The following is a 10000-nucleotide window of genomic DNA, read 5'->3' on the forward strand; positions in this document are numbered from 1 at the left end:
CATCATTCAGACGACCCTATCGACTATATCATATTTATATTGACGATATACGACATCCATATTAAAATTATAAATACCAATGGCATCGTTATAGATGTGAAATAATATTTTTATATCATACACTTGGAAAAATTTCTAAGTCCAGTCATTACACGAACCGGGAGGGTGTTACACAAAAATCTTTAATAATTTCCGTATTTCGAAGAAATCGATCACACCAACAGCATATCATCCACGTATACAATCAATATGAAACTTATTCGTAAGCGGAACTTTCATTTCGAACAAATATTTTTCATATCATATGTGAAGTCGATCGAAAAACGACTAAGTCCCAGACGCTCCGGCGACACGATACGTACCAAACATAATATTATAATATCATCATTCAGACGACCCTATCGACTATATCATATTTATATTGACGATATACGACATCCATATAAAATTATAAATACCAATGGCATCGTTATAGATGTGAAATAATAATTTCATATCATACACTTGGAAAAATTTCTAAGTCCAGTCATTACACGAACCGGGAGGGTGTTACACAAAAATCTTTAATAATTTCCGTATTTCGAAGAAATCGATCACACCAACAGCATATCATCCACGTATACAATCAATATGAAACTTATTCGTAAGCGGAACTTTCATTTCGAACAAATATTTTTCATATCATATGTGAAGTCGATCGAAAAACGACTAAGTCCCAGACGCTCCGGCGACACGATACGAACCAAACATAATATTATAATATCATCATTCAGACGACCCTATCGACTATATCATATTTATATTGACGATATACGACATCCATATAAAAATTATAAATACCAATGGCATCGTTATAGATGTGAAATAATAATTTCATATCATACACTTGGAAAAATTTCTAAGTCCAGTCATTACACGAACCGGGAGGGTGTTACACAAAAATCTTTAATAATTTCCGTATTTCGAAGAAATCGATCACACCAACAGCATATCATCCACGTATACAATCAATATGAAACCTATTCGTAAGCGGAACTTTCATTTCGAACAAATATTTTTCATATCATATGTGAAGTCGATCGAAAAACGACTAAGTCCCAGACGCTCCGGCGACACGATACGTACCAAACATAATATTATAATATCATCATTCAGACGACACTATCGACTATATCATATTTATATTGACGATATACGACATCCATATTAAAATTATAAATACCAATGGCATCGATATAGATGTGAAATAATATTTTTATATCATACACTTGGAAAAATTTCTAAGTCCAGTCATTACACGAACCGGGAGGGTGTTACGCAAAAATCTTTAATAATTTCCGTATTTCGAAGAAATCGATCACACCAACAGCATATCATCCATGTATACAATCAATATGAAACTTATTCGTAAGCGGAACTTTCATTTCGAACAAATATTTTTCATATCATATGTGAAGTCGATCGAAAAACGACTAAGTCCCAGACGCTCCGCCGACACGATACGTACCAAACATAATATTATAATATCATCATTCAGACGACCCTATCGACTATATCATATTTATATTGACGATATACGACATCCATATTAAAATTATAAATACCAATGGCATCGTTATAGATGTGAAATAATATTTTTATATCATACACTTGGAAAAATTTCTAAGTCCAGTCATTACACGAACCGGGAGGGTGTTACACAAAAATCTTTAATAATTTCCGTATTTCGAAGAAATCGATCACACCAACAGCATATCATCCACGTATACAATCAATATGAAACTTATTCGTAAGCGGAACTTTCATTTCGAACAAATATTTTTCATATCATATGTGAAGTCGATCGAAAAACGACTAAGTCCCAGACGCTCCGGCGACACGATACGTACCAAACATAATATTATAATATCATCATTCAGACGACCCTATCGACTATATCATATTTATATTGACGATATACGACATCCATATTAAAATTATAAATACCAATGGCATCGTTATAGATGTGAAATAATATTTTTATATCATACACTTGGAAAAATTTCTAAGTCCAGTCATTACACGAACCGGGAGGGTGTTACACAAAAATCTTTAATAATTTCCGTATTTCGAAGAAATCGATCACACCAACAGCATATCATCCACGTATACAATCAATATGAAACTTATTCGTAAGCGGAACTTTCATTTCGAACAAATATTTTTCATATCATATGTGAAGTCGATCGAAAAACGACTAAGTCCCTAATGTTTCATACATAGCCATTATAAAATGTAAAAATTAAAAAAAAACTTTTTTATTTCACATGTTCTTTATATTTTATTATTTATAGTATTTTAATTGAACATATAATGCCATTTATATATTAGAAATGTATAAAATACGAACTTTTAAAATTTTTGTAATACACGAACCGGTCCCAGATTTACCGAATGTCAATTTCTGGCCCTCGCATATATAGGAGGTGGCGGCGCGTGTGGTGGGTCCGCGTCGTCACGTTGCGTACTGTAGGTTGATAGGCGTCGAAGGGAGTTGGTTATATGAAAATATCACATCGTGCAATAGATGTTGATATAAAAATATTATCACATCGTATATTCGATGTTGATAATATAATAATGAAAAATGAAAAAATATCTCATCATTTCTTTGATGTTGATAAAATATGTATGTGAATGATGATAATGAAAAATGAAAAATATCTCGTCATATCTTTGATGTTGATATAATAATGAAAAATGAAAGTATCTCATCATATTTTTGATGTTGATAATATAAATAAGAGACAAAAAAAAAAAAAAAAATTTTTTTTTTTTAATTTAAAAATTATTTCGAATGAAATAATTGTACGTACGTGTACGTACGTTTGAATGATGAAAAAGTACGCTTCGAGAAATCCTCCTAATAACCTTCTTCCTTCGACAAAAACTTCTCTGTGTTGACCGCCGACGGTCGTCGCGTAGTACTTAGCTATACATATCACGATGTGTTTCACACAACGTTTTATAATGGTTAGTATGAAGCGTGATCGTTCTAACGGGGTCGTATTGTACAAAATTTGCTTCCGTCGTGTTGCGCGTAAGTGTGACCGCCGGAGACAATCCCTTAGTAGATAATCCGCCCGAAATAGAATCTATTGGTACTAGATCTCTCTAACACCGTGCGATGATACCGATGTTTGACGTGTCGTATTTGTTAACGCATATATGACAATGTTAACCGATATTAAAGGTGTACGATCTCGTTATAAAAGTAACGATCAACAATATGAAACTTTTTGATGCGTTCAAAATGTTTTCATAATAAATATATATATAATATATATAAAATATGAATTAAGAAAGAGAGGAGAGGAGGAGTATGATATAAAATGTGTGTGTATATTTCAAAGAAAATATACAAAAATGAATAAATAAATAAAAACAAAATAATAATCAGGCCACCGTTACGTGCCCTCGCTTCCTATACCACAATATAAGAGCGAACGCGTACGATGCGCTCTCGATTGAGAGTTAACTAAAATTAGCTAGCTCCCTGGTTGATCCTGCCAGTAGTTATATGCTTGTCTCAAAGATTAAGCCATGCATGTCTCAGTGCAAGCCGTATTAAGGCGATACCGCGAATGGCTCAATATATCAGTTTTGGTTCCTTAGATCTTACTCAGTTACTTGGATAACTGTGGTAATTCTAGAGCTAATACATGCAATCAGAACTCTGACCAGTGATGGGATGAGTGCTTTTATTAGATCAAAACCAATCGACGGAGGGCCTCGCGTCCGAAGTCGTTAATTTTGATGAATCTGGATAACTTTTGCCGATCGCATGGTCAAGTACCGGCGACGCATCTTTCAAATGTCTGCCTTATCAACTTTCGATGGTAGTTTCTGCGACTACCATGGTTGTCACGGGTAACGGGGAATCAGGGTTCGATTCCGGAGAGGGAGCCTGAGAAACGGCTACCACATCCAAGGAAGGCAGCAGGCGCGCAAATTACCCACTCCCGGCACGGGGAGGTAGTGACGAAAAATAACGATACGGGACTCTTACGAGGCCTCGTAATCGGAATGAGTACACTTTAAATATTTTAACGAGGAACAATTGGAGGGCAAGTCTGGTGCCAGCAGCCGCGGTAATTCCAGCTCCAATAGCGTATACTAAAATTGTTGCGGTTAAAAAGCTCGTAGTTGCATTTGTGCGCCGCGCTGTCGGTGCACCGCATCCGCGGTGATACTGACACGTCTGCGGAGCATATCGTCGGTGAGCCGGCGGTAAAACGCCGGTTCAATATCAAAATCCTATCGCGGTGCTCTTCAGTGAGTGTCGAGATGGGCCGACAATTTTACTTTGAACAAATTAGAGTGCTCAAAGCGGGCTCAAAACGCCGCTTGAATATTTCGTGCATGGAATAATAGAATATGATCTCGGTTCTATTTTGTTGGTTTTCAGAACTCCGAGGTAATGATTAATAGGGATAACTGGGGGCATTCGTATTGCGACGTTAGAGGTGAAATTCTTGGATCGTCGCAAGACGAACATCAGCGAAAGCATTTGCCAAAGGTGTTTTCATCAATCAAGAACGAAAGTTAGAGGTTCGAAGGCGATTAGATACCGCCCTAGTTCTAACCGTAAATATGTCATCTAGCGATCCGCCGACGTTATTACAATGGCTCGGCGGGCAGCTTCCGGGAAACCAAAGATTTTGGACTCCGGGGGGAGTATGGTTGCAAAGCTGAAACTTAAAGGAATTGACGGAAGGGCACCACCAGGAGTGGAGCCTGCGGCTTAATTTGACTCAACACGGGAAATCTCACCAGGCCCGGACACCGGAAGGATTGACAGATTAATAGCTCTTTCTTGATTCGGTGGGTGGTGGTGCATGGCCGTTCTTAGTTGGTGGAGCGATTTGTCTGGTTAATTCCGGTAACGAACGAGACTCTAGCCTGCTAAATAGGCGTCGTCATTTAGGTGTGAGCGATTTCGGTCGTTCAACTCACTGACGGCGTATTAAAATTCTTCTTAGAGGGACCGGCGGCTTCGAGCCGCACGAGATTGAGCAATAACAGGTCTGTGATGCCCTTAGATGTCCTGGGCCGCACGCGCGCTACACTGAAGGAATCAGCATGTTCTCCCTGGCCTAGAGGCCCGGGCAACCCGTTGAAACTCCTTCGTGCTGGGGATTGGGGTTTGCAATTATCCCCCATAAACGAGGAATTCCTAGTAAGCGCGAGTCATAAGCTCGCGTTGATTACGTCCCTGCCCTTTGTACACACCGCCCGTCGCTACTACCGATTGAATGATTTAGTGAGGTCTTCGGACCGACACGCGGTGGCTTCACGGCCGTCGGCGTTGCTGGGAAGTTGACCAAACTTGATCATTTAGAGGAAGTAAAAGTCGTAACAAGGTTTCCGTAGGGGAACCTGCGGAAGGATCATTAACGTTATATAACATCCGATATCAAAGCGATATCAGGATGATTATGATAATATTATATATCCAAGTAAAAAGAGAGACACATATATAAAAATATATGATGCAAATTAAAAAAAAAAAAGAGATGAAAGGGGCGGCATCTCAATAGAAATTAAATATATCTCAAAATAATATATAAATGAAAGGAAAATAAATAAATATTAAACAAAAAAAAAACAACTCTACACAAGCGTGTTATGATGTTTTTGAATGAATAAAAATATAAAAGATGTCAGGGGCGGGACATCAAAATAAAAAGAGACACACAAAAACATACACTCGATTACGCCTAGCGTGTTGTCGTTGTTGTTGTTTGTGATGTTAAAAATAAATAAATAAATAAATGAAAGAGAAGAGATATATAAGATGTGAAGGGGCCACATCTAAAAAATAAATAAATCTCCAAGGAGATCGAAATAATATTATGATGATGATGATGATGGAGAGGAGGAAAGATACGAAATTTAAAACGATTTGACGGATAAACGGATTCATTAGCGTCCCTTCCTTATCCGATACGCACATATGCACTGTATGAGCATACAATTTATATACTCTTGATGTATATATACGTATATGTTAAAACCAGATAACGTTGTAACTCGAAAGCGATATACTAGATATCATTGATTCATCCTATGTTTCTTAACTCTGGTAGATCTCATTTGACATAGACCGGTAAGAATCCGCGCCGCGAGTCTCTTGACGACTACTCAAGACCTTAATAAGTCTAGTCCGAGTTCTGTTTACTTGGTTGGATCAAGGGCGATTAGAGTGAACGTATAATCTGGGCGTTGAAGATAACATGCTGTGGTATATAGCGCTACTATCATTATCTTGTCATTTCGTTAATTCGTTAGGGACACTCTGAGTTTTTTATGCGGTCCGGTGGATTAGTTGTTTACCGTACGTTAACCACACGGGTAAATCCGGTGGGTCGGTTAGTCCACTTGGAGAGAACGTGGTGTGATACGTTTCGTTTGTCATGTCGTTCGCGTCTTTCTATATTATATATCAACATATCACATGTCAATGTGAAATATGTATGTATGTATAAGTAGATTTGATCGCGTCCGTAGGCAATATGAGGCGTATTGCAGCGTTATATAAATGGCAACACCCCCTATATGCGCACGATTGCCCTCTTTGTTTTTTTTTTTTTTTTAAAAAAAAAAGAAAATTTAAATGGTGAGCGTCGCCGTACACATGATATATTTATAAAAATCACTACCCTGAACGGTGGATCACTTGGCTCGCGGGTCGATGAAGAACGCAGTTAACTGCGCGTCATAGTGTGAACTGCAGGACACATTTGAACATCGACATTTCGAACGCACATTGCGGTCCGTGGAGAAATATCCAGGACCACTCCTGTCTGAGGGCCGGCTGTATAAAATAATACACCACACTGTTCCATCACGGTATGACACCTCATAACGCACGCGAACACAGAAAGAATTACATCCATCGCGCACAGACTCGCACATATACGCCACGGAAGTGTCGTTGTGTGTTCGTAGTGTGTGTGTGTATGTGTTTGTTCAGTTCGAATTATGTGTATCGTAGTTTTGTTGTTGTCGACTGTGCGAACATATGACGGTTCCGACGACTGCTAATGATCTTTTTATTCTTTTTATTGTTCTCTTTCTGACGAGACACAAACAGCACGAGAACACGACACACGCACAAACACGACGTCGTACCGCACGCGCGCGTGAGCGCGAACGCCTCCCTCTCGTAGTATACACAGAAAAGACTATTTTATCTTATTATGTGTCATTATACGAATCGGAGTTGTCGCACTCGTCGTAGTCGTCGTCGTCGTCGTCGTCGTTGTCGTAGTCGTCGTTGTTGCTGTTGTGACCCATCATAGTGAGAGATTTAAATTGAATTATTGATTGTTTGCAAGTTCGTTTGTCCGTTTAAATATTATATGAGAAATATATATATACACACACGTATATGAAGACTATGAAACATTTTTTTCATTGTGTGAATATATCACATCGAAGTCGCGTGAGTGTTGTTGTCTGTGTATATGTTATGTATATATTATATAATACACCAACGATACTTAGTTACGCCTCGATCAAACAAGTGACACGAGATCGCATCTAGCGTCTGAGCATATATATAATATGTGAAGACGGAAACGCACGACACCCGCACAAAAAAATATGAATCTTTGTATGTGTTTGTGTGTGTGTGATACGCGCGATGTTTTGCTGCAGAGAGCGTGATCCTTGCTCCCATCGTTGATCCGTTGCTTTATGATTATGATAATTGTGAAGCGATACGGTGATGTGAGAGGGTAAGAGAAGGTATCCGATGCTCTTTCGTATGCGATTACGTCGTCGTCGTTATTATGCACTTACACATCTACGTCTCTGATTTCAAGATATTTTTTTTGTCGATGTATGAGCGTTTTATGTTTTCTGTGTCCGATCGTTGTGCGTTTCTATTGTGTCGTTAAGGTCTGTGTTATATTATATATATATCGTGGACGTGGACATCGAACGAAAACAACGCAATATCGCGCCTTCGTATATATGTGTGATATGTAATAAAACGATGAAAATCGAATTTGAGTGTTTCAAATATATAGTTATTCAATGTATGTGTTGTGTGCAAAAAAAAAGTAGGCGGACACGACGTCCGAAGAGTGCATCGACGCCGTTTATGAAACCGAAACACTATCACAATCATATATTGTGTGTGTATAATTCGCGCAGACACGAGTACGTGAATCGTGCAGACTACCACACTGCGTGTGCGTGTGTGTGTATGTATAAACGTACTCGGTGTGTGTGTGTGATCATATCGCACATATTATTATATGTATGTAAGATTCGTGTTTTAGTTTTGTGGCGTCGTAGCGCTGACGGATATCGCGTCTGCCTCGTTTTTTTATCGTTGGCCTCAGATCAGGGAGGATCACCCGCCGAATTTAAGCATATTAGTAAGCGGAGGAAAAGAAACTAACTAGGATTTCCTTAGTAGCGGCGAGCGAACAGGAAACAGCCCAGCACTGAATCCCGCGGTTGTAACGATCGCGGGAGATGTGGTGTTCGGGAGGTTCCGCTTTCTCGTCGTCGCCGCTCCTGTCCAAGTTCGTCTTGAACGGGGCCGTTTTCCCGTAGAGGGTGCCAGGCCCGTAGCGACGGAGCGAGACGGCGAGAGGGACACTCCTCAGAGTCGGGTTGCTTGAGAGTGCAGCCCTAAGTGGGTGGTAAACTCCATCTAAGGCTAAATATTACCGCGAGACCGATAGCGAACAAGTACCGTGAGGGAAAGTTGAAAAGAACTTTGAAGAGAGAGTTCAAGAGTACGTGAAACCGTTCAGGGGTAAACCTGCGAAACTCGAATGAACGAACGGAGAGATTCATCGTCGCTCGGCGGCGTACGGGCGTCGCGCCTCGATGTCGTGCTTGCGTCACGCAAGTGGCGTACGGCATGACACGGGTCGCGTCCGTCGACGTTCGCCGAAGGCGTGCACTTCTCTCTTAGTAATACATCGCGACCCGTTCGATGTCGGCATAAGCGCCGTTCGGGAGTCCAATCGTCGCGTTCACGCGTGGCGGCTGGACCGTGACGGTGGCCTGCCGGCTGTCGGACGGTAGTACAAAATCGTACAATATACGAATCGCGCACGCGTCTCAAAACGCGTCCGGCCCGACGCAAGCGTGCGCCGCATACAGTCTCTGTCCTGCCCGAGTGCGGATAGGGGCGCGGTGCTGCTGTCTGTCGCCGCCGTGCTGTCTCGGACTGTGCGCGTATCCGTCTGCGATGATTCATTTTCGGGCACTCGCAGGACCCGTCTTGAAACACGGACCAAGGAGTCTAGCATGTGTGCGAGTCATTGAGTTGTTTTTATAACACAAAACTGAAAGGCGTAACGAAAGTGAAGGTGAACGCTTGCCGTTCGCTCAGGGAGGATGGAGCGTCGGTCTTGATCGATCTCTCGCACTCCCGAGGCGTCTCGTTTCCAATCCGTGAATGCAGGCGCGCTCTGAGCACAGATGCTGGGACCCGAAAGATGGTGAACTATGCCTGGTCAGGTCGAAGTCAGGGGAAACCCTGATGGAGGACCGTAGCGATTCTGACGTGCAAATCGATCGTCGGAACTGGGTATAGGGGCGAAAGACTAATCGAACCATCTAGTAGCTGGTTCCGTCCGAAGTTTCCCTCAGGATAGCTGGCGTCGATAATTAACAGTCCCATCCGGTAAAGCGAATGATTAGAGGCATTGGGGCCGAAACGACCTCAACCTATTCTCAAACTTTAAATGGGTGAGAACTCCGACTTACTCGAACGATGAAGTCGGAGATCTGATGACGGTGCCAAGTGGGCCAATTTTGGTAAGCAGAACTGGCGCTGTGGGATGAACCAAACGTAGTGTTAAGGCGCCTAAAAAACGCTCATGGGACACCATGAAAGGCGTTGGTCGCTCATGACAGCAGGACGGTGGCCATGGAAGTCGGAATCCGCTAAGGAGTGTGCAACGACTCACCTGCCGAAGCAACCAGCCCT

At 41.1% G+C, this 10000-nt stretch overlaps 2 non-coding genes and 1 pseudogene across 2 annotated transcripts; all 3 read left to right on the top strand.

The window, feature by feature from the left end:
• The first annotated feature begins 3532 nt into the window (after positions 1-3532).
• Positions 3533-5435, top strand: LOC133319841 (small subunit ribosomal RNA). Its single transcript, XR_009753329.1, has one exon. It is a non-coding gene; the product is annotated as a small subunit ribosomal RNA (ribosomal RNA).
• Positions 5436-6698: 1263 nt separating this feature from the next.
• On the top strand, positions 6699-6855 carry LOC133319836 (5.8S ribosomal RNA). Its single transcript, XR_009753324.1, has one exon. It is a non-coding gene; the product is annotated as a 5.8S ribosomal RNA (ribosomal RNA).
• Positions 6856-8384: 1529 nt separating this feature from the next.
• Positions 8385-10000, top strand: part of LOC133319849 (large subunit ribosomal RNA) — a 4642-nt pseudogene continuing 3026 nt past the window's right edge.

Source organism: Danaus plexippus, chromosome 30, assembly GCF_018135715.1.
Source record: "Danaus plexippus chromosome 30, MEX_DaPlex, whole genome shotgun sequence".
NCBI lineage: Eukaryota > Metazoa > Arthropoda > Insecta > Lepidoptera > Nymphalidae > Danaus > Danaus plexippus.